Source organism: Scomber scombrus, chromosome 23, assembly GCF_963691925.1.
Source record: "Scomber scombrus chromosome 23, fScoSco1.1, whole genome shotgun sequence".
Classification (NCBI taxonomy): Eukaryota; Metazoa; Chordata; class Actinopteri; order Scombriformes; family Scombridae; genus Scomber; species Scomber scombrus.
The window spans coordinates 2,608,095-2,619,908 of NC_084992.1; the positions used below are offsets into that span (position 1 = coordinate 2,608,095).

At 35.4% G+C, this 11,814-nt stretch overlaps 1 long non-coding RNA gene across 1 annotated transcript; it reads left to right on the forward strand.

Annotated features, from left to right (window-relative positions):
• The first annotated feature begins 11,185 nt into the window (after positions 1-11,185).
• Positions 11,186-11,798, forward strand: LOC134006070 (uncharacterized). Its single transcript, XR_009927906.1, has 3 exons — positions 11,186-11,226; positions 11,331-11,384; positions 11,653-11,798. It is a non-coding gene; the product is annotated as an uncharacterized LOC134006070 (long non-coding RNA).
• Positions 11,799-11,814: the final 16 nt, after the last annotated feature.

Sequence of the window (11,814 nt, forward strand, 5' to 3'; positions counted from 1 at the left end):
GTAAAACAAAGTGTTACTGACAAAACAATGTTTTATAAGTTCTACATACACTCGTCAGCCAATCAGAGTCTTCTTCATACTCTGGTTATAAATACATAATGTTGCTGGTTGTTTCATTGTTTGTATTTCAACACATATTAAGCAGAGGAAGCTGCAGCACTCACATATCAAACTCTGGTTTCTGCTGACTCAGCAGTTTGTCATTCAGGTGAACACAATCAACATCACAGCAGTGATCAATTAAACTACCATCATGTATCACACTGACACACTGTGACTGGTTATGTGTGTGTATCACTAATATCTGTAATTCATTAACGTCAGCCATCTTCATTCAGACACTTCATTATGATCACATTCACCTGTTGTTGCTTTAAGTCCAGCTGATACTTCAGTTCCTTCACTTCTTCCTCTCTCTCCTGTTTCTCCTCCTGCAGCAGTCTGTCAGTATCAGCTTGTTTTTTCTCCAACTGTGAATGAAGAGAGACATGGAGAAAGACTAGATGAGAGACATGCTGTTTTTTAAGACATGGTTTAATTATACAACACAATCAGAAATCTTTGAAAAGGGGAAACATGACAATGACAGACTAAAAATCAGATGAAAGTGAAGTTACACTTTAATGTATATAAGAAACAGCTGATTTAAGAAAATGTATCTAAGGACAGATTTAACAAGGAACTGAAAACAAACAAGTGGCAAAAATCAAAAAACAAATATGAACCTCCTGGTTCGTCCTCTCCAACTCCTCCCTCCTCTGCTGTTCATCCTGAAGTGTTTGCTTGGAAATTATCTGCCACTTGAACTGAGACAAAGAGAAAGAACAGAAATTGGACACTAAATAAGAGACCTGTTCATTATTAGAACATGTGATTGAACAGATTACAACATGAATATAAAACATGTCTCATGCTCAGATTTTGTGGATTTTGGATTTTAATACAATAGAGAAAGTTTTTCTGTAGTAGAAACATTTTGATGATTCATGATTATAAATAAAGCATTGAGACATAAAGTCAGTTCAGTGCTGAGCAGTTCTGTCTCTGTAGGTTTGAGTTGTTGAGTTCTGCTGAGTCAGTATTGTTGTATTTTTACCATGATCACTTACCAGAGAGCTGGAAGACTGAGTCTGAGGGGAGAAATACAGAGAAAAGTGTATTTAAATTAAAACGGGAAAATCTAAATAATTAAAACAGAAATTTTGCATCAATCTTCACTCCCACTTCTCACAGTTGATCAGGGTTGTGGAGGTTAGACAGTCTGCAGGGTTTTAACACAGGACTACAACACCATGAATGTCTCCCAGGAGAAACAGTGAAAAAGTGTGGTAATATCTCTGTATTTAAATTATATCATGTCTCCTCTCTTTTTATGATCAGTACAGTCTCAAGATCAGCTGTTTGGTCACTAGAGGAAAACCATCAGCTGTGTAACTTCCTGTCTGAAGATCTCAGTCAGACAAATCTCTTCTTCAGACTTTTATTATAGAGCTTTTCTTAACTGATAATAACTGTTATATTATATATAATATAATATAATATAATATATAATATATAATATATAATATATAATATATATATATATATATATATATATATTATTTATTATTATTATTATTATTATTATTATTATTATTATTATTTCTACTATACTAGAAATCTGAATAGAAACAGAACATGAGAGAGATGAACCTCCTTGTTGTCAGTTTCCTTCCTCTGATTTTCATCACGGAGCTGCTGAAGTTCATCTTGTTTTTCTTTAATCTGGGAGGAGAGAGACAAGATGAGACATGTTATATTTGAATACATATTTTAGTGAACATACAACAACAGAGAAACAATGAAGCCTGTGTAATGTTCTGGTTTTATTTGTGTGTCTAGTTTAAGCTGCTGGCATCAGATAAACATCTGTGAAGGTGTTGCAGTAACTGCTGGGACTCTCTTTTAATGACACAGCTGTAACATCCAGTACAAAGCAGCAGGTCTTAGGTGAGCAGCAGACCTTCTGTTTTGGTTCATATACTGTAGGTGAAAAAGGAAGGAGAGGTGGAATATAGATCAGAGTGTGTGGTGATTAATTAATACTCTCTCTGTCACATCACTGGTCTCATAGCTCTGAAACAGAGAAGCAACATGTGAACACACAGCACCACCAACTGAGTTCATGATTGTGGAGATATTATATATATTTATATTATATCATGTTTCTAATGCTGCCACTTTTACTTTAATTAAATTAATTAATAGATAATACATCTACATGTAGACAGAGATGTTACATTGAAAACTATAATAGTCTGTTTAAAATGTGTTTATCACTGCATCAATTAAATGTCTTCAGTCAAAGTGTTTTATTACATAAAATTAAAATTAAAAATACATTTCGAGAATAAAACATGAAACGCAGAAAAGTTGTAAAGGAGGCCATGATGCACAGATTAATGATCAGTAATCTTTCACATTAACATAATTTCAAGTTATACTGTGAAGAAATGATTGTGGTTGCTTGCAAGCAAACATGAACCTCTTTGGTTTTGGTCTCAAACTCCTCCTGCTTGTTCTGCAGCTCCTTCTGCAGTGTCTCCACTTCTTTTTCTTTTTCTTTCTCCATCCTGGCACCCTGGACCGTATGAAGACATGAGACTGAACATACTACACAATGACCCACATCACAAACAAACATCTGACTTTTGTTGGATAACAAGTGAGAAAACTCAGTTATACATGTAGTAGAGAGGCTGCATTTCAGTTTGTTTCAAAGTTTCCTGTGTAGTTTTATTTCAGGTGTGTGAGTGCTAACATGTGATCTCCCCTCAAAATAAACTGTACTAATTCAAACTCTCTCTGCTGCTCTTCTGCTCTGATAAAGTTGTTCATTGCTGCACAATTGTATCTGTTAATGAGGTTCATGAAGAAATTCATCAATGAGCAGCAGAGAATCCAGTCAGCATTTAGTGCTGATAAAAGGTGAGGAGGCTCCATTATATAAACATAATGGATATATTACAATAATGAATTAGTTTTGTGTTCGAGGTGCTTCCTTAGAAGACTCTGTTGAAATGTCAGAGTCATTACATTTATACAATGAACACTTACCACAGAGGAATACCCATGACGCTTGGTTAGAGTTGCTTTTATTGTTTCCAGCTGGAGGAGGAAGAGATAAACAGAAACATGGTTACAATATTAAAGCATGTGAGTAATTAAACAACCTGATGACACAGTTACACTAAATCCAATATGAAAAAACAACTTTATATAAAGTTAAGGAGATTTTATATGAATCATGTTATTGAAGTTAACATGATGTATGCTGAGACATTACATAAAGACAAAATAATTAAAATGAAGAGATGAACCTCTTTGATCTTGGTCTCCAGATTCTCCTTCATGGTCTGCAGGTGTCTCATTATCCTCTGATTCTCCTCATGGAGCTGCAGCATCTTCATGAGTAGATCACATTCAGCTTGTTTGTGTTCAACCTGAAAGATTAAGAGAGAAAAGATCAGAGAAATGTTCATGTATCAACAAATCTTTTAATTACAAACTGATATCTATGACAGATAAATATGATCAGTACAGTCTCAAGCTCAACTGTTTGGTCGCTAGAGGAAACACTAAGCTGTGTAACTTCCTGTCTGAAGATCTCAGTCAGACAAATCTCTTCTTCAGACTTTTATTATAGAGCTTTTCTTAACTGATAGTAACTGTTATATTATATATTATATTATATATATATAATTTATTATTATTATTATTATTATTATTATTATTATTATTATTATTATTATTATTATTATTATTATTATTATTATTATTTCTACTATACTAGAAATCTGAATAGAAACAGAACATTAGAGAGATGAACCTCCTTGTTGCCAGTTTCCTTCCTCTGATTTTCATCTCGGAGCTGCTGAAGTTCAGCTTTTATTTCTTCAATCTGGGAGGAGAGAGACAAGATGAGACATGTTATATTTTAATACATATTTTAGTGAACATACAACAACAGAGAAACAATGAAGCCTGTGTAATGTTCTGGTTTTATTTGTGTGTCTAGTTTAAGCTGCTGGCATCAGATAAACATCTGTGAAGGTGTTGCAGTAACTGCTGGGACTCTCTTTTAATGACACAGCTGTAACATCCAGTACAAAGCAGCAGGTCTTAGGTGAGCAGCAGACCTTCTGTTTTGGTTCATATACTCTAGGTGAAAAAGGAAGGAGAGGTGGAATATAGATCAGAGTGTGTGGTGATTAATTAATACTCTCTCTGTCACATCACTGGTCTCATAGCTCTGAAACAGAGAAGCAACATGTGAACACACAGCACCACAAACTGAGTTCATGTTTGTGGAAATATTATATATATTTATATTAAAAATACATTTCGAGAATAAAACATGAAACGCTACTTTTGCAAGAAAAGTTGTAAAGGAGGCCATGATGCTCAGATTAATGATCAGTAATCTTTCACATTAACAGAATATCAAGTTATACTGTGAAGAAATGATTGTGGTTGCTTGCCAGCAAATATGAACCTCTTTGTTTTTGGTCTCTAACTCCTCCTGCTTGGTCTGCAGCTCCTTCTTCAGTGTCTCCACTTCTTTTTCTTTTTCAGCTTTCTCCTTTGAACTCTGGATCATATGAAGACATGTGACTGAACATACTACACAATGACCCACATGATAAATAAATATCTGACTTTTGTTGGATAATAAGTGAGTAAACTCAGTTATACATGTAGTAGAGAGGCTGCATTTCAGTTTGTTTCAGTTTTCAGTGTAGTTTTATGTGTGAGTGCTAACATATGGCACCATTATACAAAAATAATGGATATATTATAATAATTAATTTGCTTTGTGTCGAGGTGTTTCCTTAGAAGACTCTGTTGAAATGTTGAAATGTCAGAGTCATTACATTTATACAATGAACACTTACTGGCAACACAGCAACTTTTATTTTCTCCAGCTGGAGGAGAGAGAGATAAACAGAGACATCGTTACAATATTAAAGCATGTTAGTAATTAAACAACCTGATGACACAGTTACACTAAATCCAATATGAAAAAAAAATTGATATGAATCATGTTATTAAAGTTAAGATGATGTATGGATCCATTCAGTCTGCCTCAAACAGCAGAGATGATGAGACATTACATAAAGACAAAAGGATTAAGATGAAGAGATGAACCTCTTTGGTCTTGGTCTCCAGATTCTCCTTCAGGGTCTGCAGATCTATCATTGTCCTCTGATTCTTTTCATGGAGCTGCAGCATCTTCATGAGTAGATCACATTCAGCCTGTTTGTTTTCAACCTGAAAGATTAAGAGAGAAAAGAAATGTTCATGTATCAACATTTAAAGCTTTTAATTACAAACTGATATCTGTGACAGATAAATAATCAGGTTTCAGTCTGGACTTATATATATTTGTTTATGTTTGTCTGCACCAGGAATGATTCTAGGTTCAGACCTTTAAGGAGACTCAGCATCTAATGAGAATTTGACATACAATACAAATAAAAGTGTGAAAAAAACAAAACAATAATTATTTATTTATTTTTAGGGGTGCTGAGATCCAATTTACCCAAAAATCGCACCTGGTCTGCACTATAGATGATGTTAAGAATGTGACTTTAAACTGCAAGAAGAACCTTCTTCTTCTTGATCTCCAGCTCTGCCTTCAGTTGAAAAAATTCACATGAAAATATTTAAGTGGCTCTTGGTTCCTTTTTTCTCCACTGCAAATGACTCAACTGTGTTTTAACTTACACGTTTGCTCTTTTTTTTCCCTTTTCCTTTGTTCTTTCCATCTGTTTCTGCTGCATTGAGAGGCTGCATTTCAGTATCACTTTTAGAGAGGTCCCTTTTTTCTCCCCCTGAAAGTATACAACATTTTTACTCATTCCAGGAAGTTTGATGTCTGTCTAACATTAGACACAAGAAGTCTGACAATTAGACTGTTTTTAAGTACTACATAAAACAAAATGTTAAAATAAAAGACCCTGTGAGAGGCACTGCAATTTATTTGTGACTTACTGATCATGTTTTGTCTCCATTTCCACACAAAACAGAAAACTGCAACAATTAAAATGATGCAAACAGCCAAACTAACAGCCAAACCAATTATGGCAGAGGAAGAACTGGACTGCACGTTAAAGAAATCATCTGCAAATGATACAACACAGAGAACAACATGACAATAAATCAACACTGGAACTCAGGTATTTGAAAGTAAAACCAACATTTGAGATTAAAATTGGTCACATTTACCTGCAACAATAATATATGTCTCTCTGGTCTGGTTGATGTTGTTCTGTTGGACTCTACAGGTGAAGTTGTTGCTGTGTTTATTCTCCACAGTCACTCTGCTGCTGACAGTATAGAGACTATCAGGACCTCTGACTGTCTCTGTAGGTCCAGAAGAGAGGAGGTTTCCCTCACTATCCAGCCAGATCACCTCAGGCTGTGGATGCCAGCCTTTAGACTCACACTGTAACACCACTCCTCCTCTGAATCTGGCAATACTTGATAAACTGATGGCAGGCGAAGAGACAGCACCTGATGATGAGAGGGAAATAAGGAGAGGAATGCAATCACCAAATTAATAATAAAGAATGATGCACAAATGTAAATGTTCAACTGTAAAGCTAATAATTTAATATGGTTAAAACACATGTGCTCTGCATACCATTTCCATTAAAATTACATCATCTCTTTGGTGTCCTAGCAAACCAGCCTTTTCCTTTTAATCACTGTTTTAGTAACTAAACTCAGATAGTTCCTGAAGTGTTGATGAAGGTGTACAATATTTTACTGTTACCAGTAGTAAAGTTAGGAGTTCAAAAACATTAAGAACAATAAATAAACCTGGCTGTATTTGACATGAAGGTGGATTTTTCTGGATTTCAGATATACGGGTGTTTGGAGATGGTGATGGCCACTTCATAACCACAATACAGTGTTTTGTTTTGCTGTTTACTGTTGCCTCGACATTTCAAGTGATCAGCAAAAACTGGGTTTTTTTAGGGGCGACCACTGCTTCTTGTTTCCAACTGCCAGTGTCATGTTTTCCACTCACAACTCTGATATGTTTTTTGTAACATTTTACCCAAACCATGATCTTTCCCTAACCATAACCAAGTGGTCTTTTTGCCTAACCCGCCGCTCTGAGCTTGTAAGATAGCCACCAATGGGTCTGCACTGGATTTAGCTGAACCTTCCTTGCATCGTTATACAAATGTGTATGCATGAGTCACCAGGGAGTTGTGATAAAGTGTCAGTATTTGATGGCCTGGGATGAAAACATTTCTGAGCCTAAGTCAATAACTTTTGCAGCCTAAGTAAATAAAGTAGCCTTTTGTTATGAGAGTTGTATTCATCTAATACTATTAACACACTGCAAGGATGTGTAAAATTAGTTGTCTCGTCATATTTTTTCACGAAGGAGGTCACAGATTTTAGAGTTGGTTTAGGGTTTGTAAGCTTCTGTTTCAAAGATTATGATTTTAGTTCTTATTAAGTCACCTTAGGTCTGAATTCAATATTTTGAATTTTATAGTAGCTATATTACCTTAACTAACTGAGGAACTATTTCTTTCCAAAACATAACTTAAGATGAACAACAAAACATAAACAAAAATATTTAGCCCTCACTTACACTGATGTTTGAGAAGTATGGCTCTACATTTTATTTCCTAATGTCAATGGCTGACAGCTGTGTTGATCCTGCTAAAATTATTCAGCGGATACGCTGCAAACACTTACATATACTATGTGCACACTATATACTGTATCTACTTACCAACAACAAGCTCAATGAATAACTCTTTTTTCGTGTCTGGAATGAAGCATCTGTATTTTCCTTCATCAGAAGTTTTCACTTTGGAGAGTTTCAATGAAATGTTTCCCTGCTTCAGTTCATCAATGGACAGTGATGTTCTTCCTTTGTAGGTTGGATTTTTTATATTTACAAGGTCCTGACCAGCACGCAACACAAAGACAAATCTGGGATCCAGATCAGGTCTTGTCCACTCCAACGTCTTGGCAGAAACATCCGCAGCAGGTTGAATATGACATGGCAAAATTATGTCATTTCCAACTGTTGCCACTATTGGCTGAGATGGACCAATTAGCTGAGACTGACCTGGATAGAAATACATGTTTATTAGTTCCTGCAGTATGAACCAGCTAGAAGTGATTCTGAATAAACAACTGAACTCATTGAGAAGATTAAAATGTGGTAGTGGAAGCTGGGACTATTCTTGGAGCTTCAACTTAAATCATATATATATTTTTAACAGATCCAATGAGCTGAGAGAAGATATAAGACTATGTAAGGTGCAGTCACATATTGTTTACATTCTCTGAAACCTCACAGTACTTGGTTCTGAAAATCGATGTAAAATATGTCAAAATGTAATCAGTGTGAGTTACGAAACAGTTTGTGGTCTGGTGATGTGTTAATGTACTAAAATGGTGATGAAACACACATGAATAAAAACTTCCCATGAACAGAAACGTTATGTGACTGCACCTTTACAGCTGAGAGGGACTGCAATCAGGACTTTTGGTTTATCAAGCTAATCAAAGCTAATGTCTAATAGCAATTTTCAATTTGATTTAATTATTTTATTTGATCCAAAGCCTAATTGTGACTATATAATTGTGTGTGAGTTACCTCTACAGGAGTGTGTCAGGAAAAGATGGAAAATCAGAACCACTATGGTTTTGGGTGGAGACAGTCCATCCATCAGGTGAAGCATCCTGCAGTTTTGAAAATAGACATGTGACTTATATTATTTGGCTGACACAAAGCAAGTTCTCATTCAAATGAATTAAGTATGTATAGTTGGACCTATTTAGATTTTTACAAATGGTTACAACAATTAATATTAGACCTACTATTTACAGTAAATTTAAAGAAAGCTGTGTCCCGAAGAACACCTTCAATGGCAGTATCCTTTATTTTTCATTATATAATGACATGTCCATGTAATGGAGTTATACTTTCACTTTTGCCAACACAGATAGGCCTATACAGAGTTCAACAGCAATTAAAATGGTGTGAGCCTATACTTGACCTTTGGATGCCAACTTAACAAATACTATTTGATTTTGTCTGATTTGTTAAATATTTAACCTTTCATTAGCACCATCTCTACATATATGTCTGTAATAACGATAAAGACGAATTAGCAGGCTTCCTCTTAATATAACATACAGTCTCAAAAATGGTTATACTGCAATTACCCCATATTGGAAAAGCATCACATGTAGCTACAACTTTTCCATTGACACAAAGGCTTTCAAATGGACTTAAAAACCTGGTATAAACTATACATGTATAAATGAACACCCACTTTTACTATAGAATGATATTGTGTTTCAAAAACTGTCACTTAGACGAAGCATGTAGAAATTTGCAAAAGTGAAGTCAGAAGACGACATACCTGCTGCTTGATGTGTCGGCCATTTTATTAGATTGCAGTTAGTCTGTAAATCATTGATAGTCTCCTAATCTTAACTCATGCTGTATAGATTTAATGTGTGTCAAACCATGCCACCATTAAACTGAGAAAGCATTTGGCAGCCTATAGATAGCAGAATGACTAGAAACAGTTTTCCAAACTTTAATTACAATAAAAGGTGCAAAGAAAATTACATTTCAGATTTATATGTACTTATTTATTTACCACAATTTCAGTTTTACTTTTACAGTTTTACTAGGTTGTGAGCAGCTGAACTTTGAGAAGGTTGCCAAGCAACATCAACATAAATAATATAGCTGCAATCAAAGCCATCCCTGTCTGCCTCTATCTGTGTAATGTGGTAGATCATGTCCCTGGCTTTCTTGAAATGTACTTTCAAAACATAGACCCTGTTTAAACATTGAGAGGAGGTGATCTGAGACACATTTGACCACATATCCAGGGGCACCAAGGTAGTGAAAAGTTAAGATGATTCCAAGGGTCCATGACTGACAGGGGCCTTAAAAATATTAAAAACATTTTCTTTTCTTTTTCCCCCTTAGTCTTACTATTATGTTCGGGTCAAATAGAGATGTGTTTAAGTTTTACTGTAATATAAGCATAACCTTTTTCAACTTAAATCATGGTCATGAAAATAATTTCAAATATGCAAGTAGTTATTGTGGCTGCAATTAAATTAAATAGGCATTGTACATTGTGGAAGTAATAACTGAGTTTCACCAAAAGAGAGAGTTCATGGTTTGTGGTCGCCATCTGTCGGGAGAAACCAGTACATTGTTGTGCAATACTGATGAAACCAAGACAGAAGTGTGTTACTCACAATGTGCTGCTATATGTCTGTGTGTATTTTCAGATAACACAGTAAAGTCAACACACACGTCTAAAACACTGAGTGTTTCATTCAAGTGTGCTACACTGGGTTGAACCCCACCGCTCCACACACACACACACACACACATGTTATTACCTTATTGGCTGCTACAATGCATAATAGAGACAGGCGTGAACAGAGATGTGCATGTTAATTCCAGGTGCATATATGCATTCAGGTATAGTCACTGACAGGCACCATTTTGGCTGCATAATGATGATTACATATAAGAGTTGTAAGAGTTGTACATGTTATTTTTTTTACATTAATATGCAGAGACTCTGCAAGAAGCAAGGGTACATCAAAAGGAAAAAGGGCACACTTTGTGCAGGACAAAGGCTAAACAGTATTTTCAAAAATTATATCATATCTTCCAGGATTTTAATATTGCACTTCAGGAGAGACACATAAAATAATACAAATATAAGCAATACAGACCAATATAAGATGACTTTTAGGTCAACGAATAGGGGGAGCGCCAAAATCCTACATTTCCCATAATGCAACTTTACATCTTATTTTGTCAGGCATTCTCTGAATGTTAAATACGCAAAATTTGAATCCCATGTGCACAAAAAGTACAGATGTGTGTGTGTATGTGTGTGTATGTGTGTGTGTGTGTGTGTGTGTGTGTGTGTGTGTGTGTGTGGGGGGGGGGGGGGGGGGGGGGGTAGTGTATGACTGTAAGACTGACCACTGTTATTTAAAGCCACTGTGACTTTGGCCCCAGCTTTCGCATCAACATCAAGTACAAACTGCACAGGAAGAGGAAGTTCTAGATCACAATAGACTTCAGCTGTATTTCACTCTGATGCTCAGTCAGTCCGCAGCAAGACATCATGGAGGTTAGAGCGCTGTGCTTCAGACTGCGTGAGTACTGAGTCTGAGGTTTCTTCTTTTTTGAAGGTTTTATATATTCTTGTATATCAAAGCAACTTTGACTGATGTAGAACTTTGTTAATTTGTTTATACAGTGGTGCTTGAATTCATTCTGCTGGAGATCCAAAACTGTTATACTCAGGAGAATGGTGAGTAATACAGATAGATATATAAAATACTGTCTTTAACTATTTTTTCATAAATAAACATCATCTCAAATCTAAGTTAAATTAAATGAGTTGATACTATATTGCCAGTAAATGCAGATTGTACTTTGCAAAAAGAGTTGTAATGTATCTGTCACAAGGTGGAGGTACGATTTATGTTGATAGAGTCCTATCTATCATAGAAATAAGAATTGTCGAGCTATGGAGTTTCTCTTTTGACACTTACAGAAAAAAATCTTCTCTGTTTCAGATGCAGCTTTACTTCATGTCATTCCAAATAGACAGCAGCACTTTGAATATGAGTCTGTCTCTTTTCATTGTAAAGGATTTGATAGTTTGAGAGGGCTCAGTAATAATAGCATATTTACACCATTATGTAATTTTAAGAAGACAGCAACTGGGTCCTTCTGCA